This window comes from Orycteropus afer, unplaced genomic scaffold (genome assembly GCF_000298275.1).
Source record: "Orycteropus afer afer isolate SDZICR_OR568_19922 unplaced genomic scaffold, OryAfe1.0 scaffold00072, whole genome shotgun sequence".
Taxonomy (NCBI): domain Eukaryota; kingdom Metazoa; phylum Chordata; class Mammalia; order Tubulidentata; family Orycteropodidae; genus Orycteropus; species Orycteropus afer.
Genome location: NW_006921659.1, coordinates 5,128,765 through 5,137,667, shown reverse-complemented (window position 1 = coordinate 5,137,667; position 8,903 = coordinate 5,128,765). Strand labels below are relative to the sequence as shown.

General features: G+C 39.7%; 1 protein-coding gene across 1 annotated transcript in view; it reads right to left on the bottom strand.

The window, feature by feature from the left end:
- SNX3 (sorting nexin 3) overlaps window positions 1–8,903 on the bottom strand; it is a 70,625-nt gene that overhangs the window by 55,968 nt on the left and 5,754 nt on the right. The window lies entirely within an intron of this gene.

Genomic DNA, 8,903 nt, shown 5'->3' with positions numbered 1-8,903 from the left:
AGGAATCAGATTGACTACGTCTGTGGCAAGAGGCAATGGAAAAGCCGTATCTTCAGCCAAAACACAGCCAGGAGCTGATTGTGGAACAAACCATCAACTGCTCATATGCAAGTTCAACTTGAAGCTGAAGACAAAACAAGTCCAACCAAAATATGACCTGGAATATATCCCGCCTGAATTTAGAGACCATCTGAAGAACAGATTTGATGCATTCAACACGAATGACCAAAAACCTGAAGAATTGCGGGATAACATCAAGAACATCATCCATGAATAAAGCAAGAGGTCATTAAAAAGACAAGAAAAGAAGAAAAGACCAAAATGGATGTCAGAAGAGACTCTGAAACTTGCCCTTGAGGGCAGGGTGGCTGAAGCAAATGGAAGAAATGACAAGATAAAAGAGCTGAACCAAGGTTTCAAAGAGCAGCTCAAATAAACAAAGCCAATTACTATAATGAAATGTGCAAAGACCTGGAGTTAGAAAACCAAAGGGAAAAACAGGCTTGGCATTTCTCAAGCTGAAAGAATTGAGGAAAAAATTTAAGCCTCGAGTTGCAATACTGAAAGATTCTATGGGCACAATATTGAATGATGCAGGAACCATCAAAAGAAGATGAAAGGAATACAGAGTCACTGTGCCAAAAATAACTGGAAGATCTTCATCCATTTCAGGAGGTGGCATACAATCAAGAACCAATGGTATTGAAGGAAGAAGCTGAAGCTGCACTGAAGAAGTTGGCAAAGAACAAGGCTCCAGGAATTGACAGAATACCCACTGAGGTGTTTCAACAAATGGATGCCCATATGGAGGCACTCACTCGGTGATGCCAGGAGATTTGGAAGACAGCTACCTGGTCAACTGACTGGAAAAGATCCATATTTGCACCCATTCCAAAGAAAGGTGATCCCACAAAATGTGGAAATTATCGAGTATCATTAATATCGCATGCAAGTAAAATCTTACTGAAGATAATTCAAGAACAGTTACAGCAGTATACTGACAGAGAACTTCCAGAGGCACACGCTGGATTCAGAAGAGGACATGGAACAAGGGATATCACTGCTGATGTCAGATGGATCTTTGCGCAAAGCAAAGAATACCAGAAAGATGTTTACCTGTTTTACTGACTATGCAAAAGCGTATGATTTTGTGGATCATAACGAACTGTGGATAACACTGAGAAGAATGGGAATTTCAGAACACTTAAATGCACTCATGAGGAACCTGTACACAGACCAGAAGGCTGTCATTTGAACAGAACAAGGGGACACTGCATGGTTTAAAATCAAGAAGGGAGTGCATCAGGGTTGTATCTTTTCACCATACTTATTCAATCTGTATGCTGAGCAAATAATACGAGAAGCTGGACTATATGAAGAAGAATGTGGCATCAAGACTGGAGGAAGAATCATTAACAACTATGATACACTGATGACACAACTTTGCTTGCTTAAAATGAGGATGACTTAAGCACTTACTAATAGAGATTGAAGAATACAGTCTGCAGTATGGATTACATCTCAATATAAAGAAAACAAAAATCCTCACAACTGGACCTATAAGCAGCATCATGATAAATGGAGAAGAGATTGAAGTTGTCAAAGACTTCACATTACTTAGTCTACAATCGATGCCAATGGAAGCAGCAGTCAGGACATCAGATGATGTATAGCCCTGGGCAAGTCTGCTAAAAAGGACCTCTTTCAAGTGCTAAGGAGCAAAGATGTCTCCTTGAGGACTAAAGTGCACCTGACACAAGCCATGATATTTTCAATCACCTCATATGCATGTGGGAGCTGGACAATGAATAAGGAAGACCGAAGAATTGATGCTTTTGAGTTGTGGTGATGGTGAAGAATGCTCAAAGTACCAGGGACTGCTAAAAGAACTAACAAATCTGTCCTGGAGGAAGTGCAGCCCGAATGCTCCTTGGAAGCGAAAATGGCCAGACTTCGTCTCACCTATTTTGGTCATGTTATCAGAAGTGACCATTCCTTATAGAAGGATGTCATGCTTGGTAAGGTGGAGGGTCAACGAAAGAGGAGAAGGCCCTCAACGAGATGGACTGACACAGTGGCTGTGGTGATAGGCTCAAGTATAGCAGGGATCATGGAGCTTGCATGTGACCAGGCAGTGTTTTGTTCTGCTGTGCATAGGGTCACTATGAGTCGGAGAGGACTCGATGGCACCTAACAACAACAACAACAACAACTTTAAAGCAGTAAGTATGGCAGAATCTGTAAAATAATAAAGATTGCCTTCTTAAATGGTTATATACTTGGTCTTTTCTTGACATCTGGCTTACTGTCATGATTATTATACAGGGATATAGACATGGATGATACAACAGAAGGGCAGAAAGATTTGGCTTGGCTGAATATAGTCAATGTTTCCTCTTTCTTCCAAAAAGCTATGCTGTACAGGCTGGCATGCCTCCAGCTATTATCTAGATAACTGCTTGTTTCCCCACCAAAAAAAGAAAGTTTTCTATTTTGGACAAATGTCACTGTTTTTCCTCTTCTGCTGTCAGAATCTGCTATTTTTTTTACTTCATCAAGGCTACCAAATCATCCACAATTTCTCCCGTACTTCTCAGTCACCTGCCATTTTCCGGTGAGGAATGGGGCACACTAACAACAAGCAGCTTTGTATAGCAGTAAAGTATTGTTGCTGGAAGCTTTTTAAACTACCACTGCCCAAACATTACCCCAACTCAATTAATGAACAATCTTTCTCAGTGGTTTCCAAAGTTCCCCTGGTGAGCTGCATGTTCAATGAGGAAGGAAGAAAAAGTCCTCAAGGAAAGTATAGTGAAGATACAGGAACTCAAAGACGCCACAGGCAAGGAAACAAACTTCATTCTGTTTACAGAGTGCTAACAGGGCTTTAAGGGCACACAAGAAGGAAATTGTCTAGATTTGAGGGATCATCAAAATCTCTAAAAGATGACATTAAGGCTAAGTCCTGCAGGATAAGTTGGAGGAAACAGATGAGGCAAGTAAAGAAAGCTGTTCTCAGCAGAGGAGGCAGCGTGTGCAAAGGCCTAGTTACAACAGAACCCAGCTTATTTGGGAGATATTAGTAGTGAAGCAGGAGTTCTGGTGGCATAGTGCCTAAGGCATTTGACTGCTAACCAGAGGGCTGCTGGCTGAAACCCACCAGCCACTCCTCAGCAAGAAGACTGGGCAATCTCCTTCTGTAGTGACACCATCTCGGAAACCCAAAGAGAGGTTGCTATGAGTCGGATCGGACAGATCGGACTCGACAGCAGTGAGTCTGGTTTGTTTTGGTTTAGCAGTGATGCAGAACAAGAATAGGGAGTAATATGAGATTAGACTCAATTAGTTCCCCAACTTCTTCTGCAAAACATGAATGTTATCATATTTTGCTCGGTTAACAACAAAAACAAACACACATATGGAAGCTCTGGTGGTGTAATGCCTAAGGCATCTGACTGCTAACCAGAAGGCTGGCAGTTCAAACCCACCAGCCACTTCTCAGAAGGAAGATTGGGCAATCTACTTCCATAGTGATACTGCCTCAGAAACCCAAGGAGGGGTCACTATGAGTCAGATCAGACTTGACAGCAGTGAGTTTTGTTTTTTTTTTACACATGTATACATACATGTATATAAGGAGACCTAGTAGTACAGTGGTTAAGCTCTGGGCTGCTAACAGAAAGGCTGGTGGTTCCAACCCACCAGTTGCTCTGTGGGAGAAAGATGTGGCAGTTTGCATCTGTAAAGATTTACAGCCTTGGAAGCCTTATGGGGTAGGTTCTACTGTCCTATAGGGTTGCTATAAGTTGGAATTAACTCTACAACAACAGGTATATATGTGCAACTATATGAAAGGACCTAGCAGGGAAACAACTGGTCTAAGGGGTTAATGGACACATGAACCCCAGTCTCCATGACCCTGACACCAGACGAACTAGATGGTGCCTGGCTACTGCTGCTAACAGCTTTGAAAGCGATCACAATAGGAGGTCCTGGGTAGAGTAGGAGAAAAATGTGGAACAAAACTCAAAATAATAAAAAGAGGAAAACCCCCAAGACTATGGCCCTTAGACACCCTTCAGACCTAGGGCTGAACTCATCCTCTGGCTCAACTTTCAGCCAAATGACAAGTGAACAATAATAACACAGAGAGATACGCACTCCTTAGAACAACCAACCAAACAAGATCAAAAAGGCAGGATTTGCCCAAGGATAATGCTCAGAAGGCAGGAAGGGATAGAAAAGAAGATCAAGTGGTAAATACTGGGAGAAAGTGGGAAGACTGCTGTTACATTGTGGGGATTGCAATTAATGTCATAAACAAAATGTGTATGAATCGCTGAATGGAAAACCAATTTCCTCTGTAAACTTTCACCCAAATTACAATAAAAAGTTAAAAAAAGAAAGAAAAAAACAACATACAACTTATACACAACTCACACTTAAGAGCAGACTGCCATAAAGCCTACTGTATTAAAAATTTGAGTTAAATATAACAGTTTATGATAAATGCATACATTACTTTGTGTTACGGCTCCTCAGCTCAAGGAAAGAGAATGCAATCCTCCTTATTAAATCAGATCATGATGCTGTTAACACTGTGTTGAGTGTGTAACTTTGTACCTGGCTTAAATTTTTCTCTTATTCACCCTATTTACACCTCCAAAGCATAAATCTGATCCAAGTTCAGTGATGCATCAAAAAAAGGGAAAACAATCGTGATTGAAAATAAAATGGAAATAATAAAGCAAATAGGTTAAACACCACTGGTCACTGGAAAAGCTTAGGCTGCAAGTCGGTCGATGATTGGAACAGTTTTAAAGGAAAAAGTGAGAATAATGGAGCATGTAAAAAATCTCTGCCCTGATGAAAACTACAACTATTGCAAAGCAACACAGTGGTTTAATTATTGAAATGCAAAGGCTACTGATAACTTGGTTAGACAATCAAAACCATTAATCAAAACCAAATGCCTATTAGCCTTATTTTAGTCCAAGGAAAGGGAGTCTGGTGACGTAGCGCCTAAGGCACTTGACTGCTAACCAGAAGGCTGGAGGTTCAAACCCACCAGCCGCTCCTCAGAAGGAAGGTTGGGCAATCTACTTCTGTAGTGATACTGCCTCAGAAACCCAAGGAGGGGTCACTATGAGTCGGATCTGACTCTACGGCAGTGAGTGAGTCCAAGGAAAGGCTTGGAGACTTTTTAATGAAAAGCTGCAACTACAGCAAGTGAAGGTGATTGTGATGAAGAACTTGTTGTGAGAAGTGGTTGGTTCGAGGTGCCCTGGTGACACAGTAGTTAAGCACTCAGATGCAGTCCAAAAAGCTCACCAGTTCAAACCCATTAGCCACTCCACGGGAGAAAGAAGAGGCAGTCTGCTTCCATAAGCCTTGGACATCCTATGGGACAGTTCTACTCTGCCCTATAGGGTCACTACGAATCAGTATCCATTCCATCCCTGTGAGTTTTGCTGGTTCAGGAGGGGTTGGTTCAATTATTTCAAAGTCAGGGAAAATTTACATAATGTTAAAGTACAAGCTGAAGCAGCAAGTGCTGATGTAAGTGTTGCAAATGACTTTCCTGAAATGTTGAAAAAAAAAATATTGAGGAGGGAGGTTATTTTCCAGACCAAATATTTAATGTAGACAAGACTTGATTATTTTAGGGAAAAAAAAAAAATGCCTGAAAGGACTTACATTTTCAAAGAAGAAAAGAAAATTCACCAGGGCATAAGGCATTAAAGATAGGCAAACACTGCTTAGGGATAACATATCTGAAGATTTCAAGCTCAAGCTTTTGCTTGCGTATGGCTCCCTAAATCCGAGGGCACTTCGTCATGTCATTAAGGCATGTCTTCCCATCATGTGGAAGGCAGATACAAAGGCCTGGGTTACAGCTGCCATTTTTGAAGACTGGGTTTTGAACCATTTTGCCCCTCCTGTTGAACATTATTGTTTGGCCAAGAAAATTCATCCAAGATCCTCCTTGTGCTTGACGATACACTGGACATCAAGTATTTTAGACGACCTTCACACCAATGTAAAGGTAGTATTTTTACCCTACTTCAGCCAGTGGATCAGGGAGTCATAGCTTCCTTTACCACCTATTATTTACAACAGACCTTCTCCAAGCAGTCAGGGCAACCCTAAATGAACTGATGACCTTAAGGGAGTTCTGGATGAATTAGAACATCTATGATGCCATCACAAATATTGCTAATTCTTGGGATGAAGTAAAGCAGTCAATTATGAAGGGAATGTGGAACAAACAGTGCCCTCAATTTAAGCATGCTGTTCAGGGGTTTACAGCTGATGACACTGCCAAAGCCAAACAAGAGGTCATTGATACTGGTAATCAGTATCAGTGAAAACGATATTGTAGAGTTACTCAACTCTCATGAGGAAGATCTAACCAACAAAGATTTTATGGAACTAGAGTAGCAGATGATAGTATGTGAGGAAGAAGACAGGAACTAAAAACTCCAAAACTGAGAAAGTTTCTGACAGGAGTTAGCCGAAGGCTTTAGTCTCATTGAAGCAGGGATGGCAAAGTTAGAGAAGCAAGATCCTAACACAGAGAAGTTTACCAGAGTTTACCATATAGTTACATTACTAAGGGCTTCAGCTGCTAAAAGGACACTTATGACAAGAAAAAGAAAAGCTCTACATTAACCTCCCTTGATGCCTTCTTCAAGAAATTGATTCTAATAGTACTGCAGGAGAATCAAACCCTAACTCCAGCACCAGGTCCATCGTCTCCAACACTAAGCCCATCATGTTCAACAGTAGTCATCTCTCCATCATCTTCTCCTGTATCATCCAATTATGAATGTTATCATAATGTTACTTCATGAATGCCCCCTTCCAGTATGCAAAACACTGATAGATTTAGAGTGTTAACCTTTAATCAGGATTTTTTCTTTTTCTATCCAAACTGTTTTAATGTTTTTTTCTTTTGTTTAAATTTATTTTGTTTTTTGAGAACATACACAGCAAAATATACACCAATTCAACAGTTCCTACATGTGTAATTTACTGACACTGGTTACATTCTTCAAGTTGTGCAACCATTCTCACTCTCCATTTCTCAGTTGTTTCTCCCTCATTAACATAAACTCACTGCCCTCTAAGGCTCCTATCTAGTTTTTCAAGTTGCAGTTGTCAATTTGATCCCATATAATTAGTTCTTAAAAGAGTATAATGCTCATTTTTACTGGTTAAGCTAAACTAGTTTGGTTTAAGGAAGATTTCAGGGCATGTTTTTGGTTTAAGGTTTAAAAGTTATCTCAGGGCAATAGTTTCAGAGATTCATCTACCTTCCATGGCTCCAGAAGTCTAGATCTACGATTTGGAATTCTGTTCTGCATTTTTCTCCTTTTGATCATGATTCTTCTATGGAATCTTTGACAGAAATGTTCAGTAGTGGTACCCAGGCAACATCCAGTTCTTTTAGTCTCATTGCAGAGGCAGGTGTTCATGGAAGCAATGAGCCACACATTCTAGACCTTCCACTTATTCCTGACTCTCCTTCCTATTGTTCTAGTTGAATAAGAACTGATTGTTGTGCCTTGGATGGTGCCTTACAAGCTTTTAAGACCCCAGGCACTATTCAATGAACTAGGAGGTAAAATGGAAGCACTAACCATGTTATTAGGCCAATTCACTGAGCTGTCCCATGAAACCATGATCTTAAACCTCCAAATCAAGGAACCAAATACCATGAGATATTTCATTACACTAAAGGAGCCTCAGTAGCTTTTTTTTTTTTTTTTAAATAAATGTATCTATCTCACAACTTTTGCCAAATCAACTTTTTACAGGTTTACAACTTACTGACAACACTTAACAATAATCAGCTGTACAACCCTATTCTTAACCAATGTGATTTTTCCATCACTTGTCTTTAATGTTTTTATGGTATTGCCTACTTATACTCATACATTCACAGATTTTCCTTCTCTCTGTTCAGTAAAGCACTATAGGTAATTACTTTTGTTATTACTGTAGCATTATTATTATGTACTGTCTTATTATGTTTAAGATGTTTTGGTGTATTTGGAAGTATTTCATATGCATAGAAAGGTAAACTATATGATATACACTAAGATAAACACTTGACTGATGTTAAATAAGAATGGTATGTACCTATTCTGACTTGCCTACAAATTTGACATAAAAATAGACTTAGGAATAGATCTTGGTTGTAACTAAGAAATTGCCTGTACTGTTTTTAATTAACTGAGCTGCTGCTGGGGAGCAATGCTGGACCAGGGTCAGAACACTAATCCTGGCTCTAACACTAATTAGAGAACTAACTTTGGGTGAAAAATGTTTTGTGCCTTGGTTCTCTACTCTGTTAAAATGAGCAAGACAAAACAGAGTCCCTTAATAACCAAAAAAACAGGGCTACTTTTTAACTACCACTGCCACTTCCCCTTCCATCTTAAGGAATAGGGTAGGTAAGAACAGAATCTTCACTGCTAACAACATGCTTCTCTGTGATGGGGATGCTGACAAAGCAAACTGTAGCTGGCAGCAGAGAAGGACATCAGGACATCTCGTGGCCAATGACAGGGCTACATAGATTCTGCAGATGCCCTCTGGCATCAAAATGCCTTGATTCTTTAAAATACTGTTCTGGCAATACAGGTTTATAAATCCTAAAAATAAATTTATTTCTAAATAATTTGTTTTATAATTTGTATATTAATAACTATCAATTTAAGATTAGAGTACTAATCCAAAGAGAAATCTATAAAGAGGTTCAGAATGGCAAACACTATCAATATGCTATTCTTACTGAGCACTTTTTTTTTAAATTGTGATTTGGGTGAAGATTTACAGAGCAAATTCACTTTCCATACAGCAGTTCACATACACTTTGTCTCATGTCATTGACCACA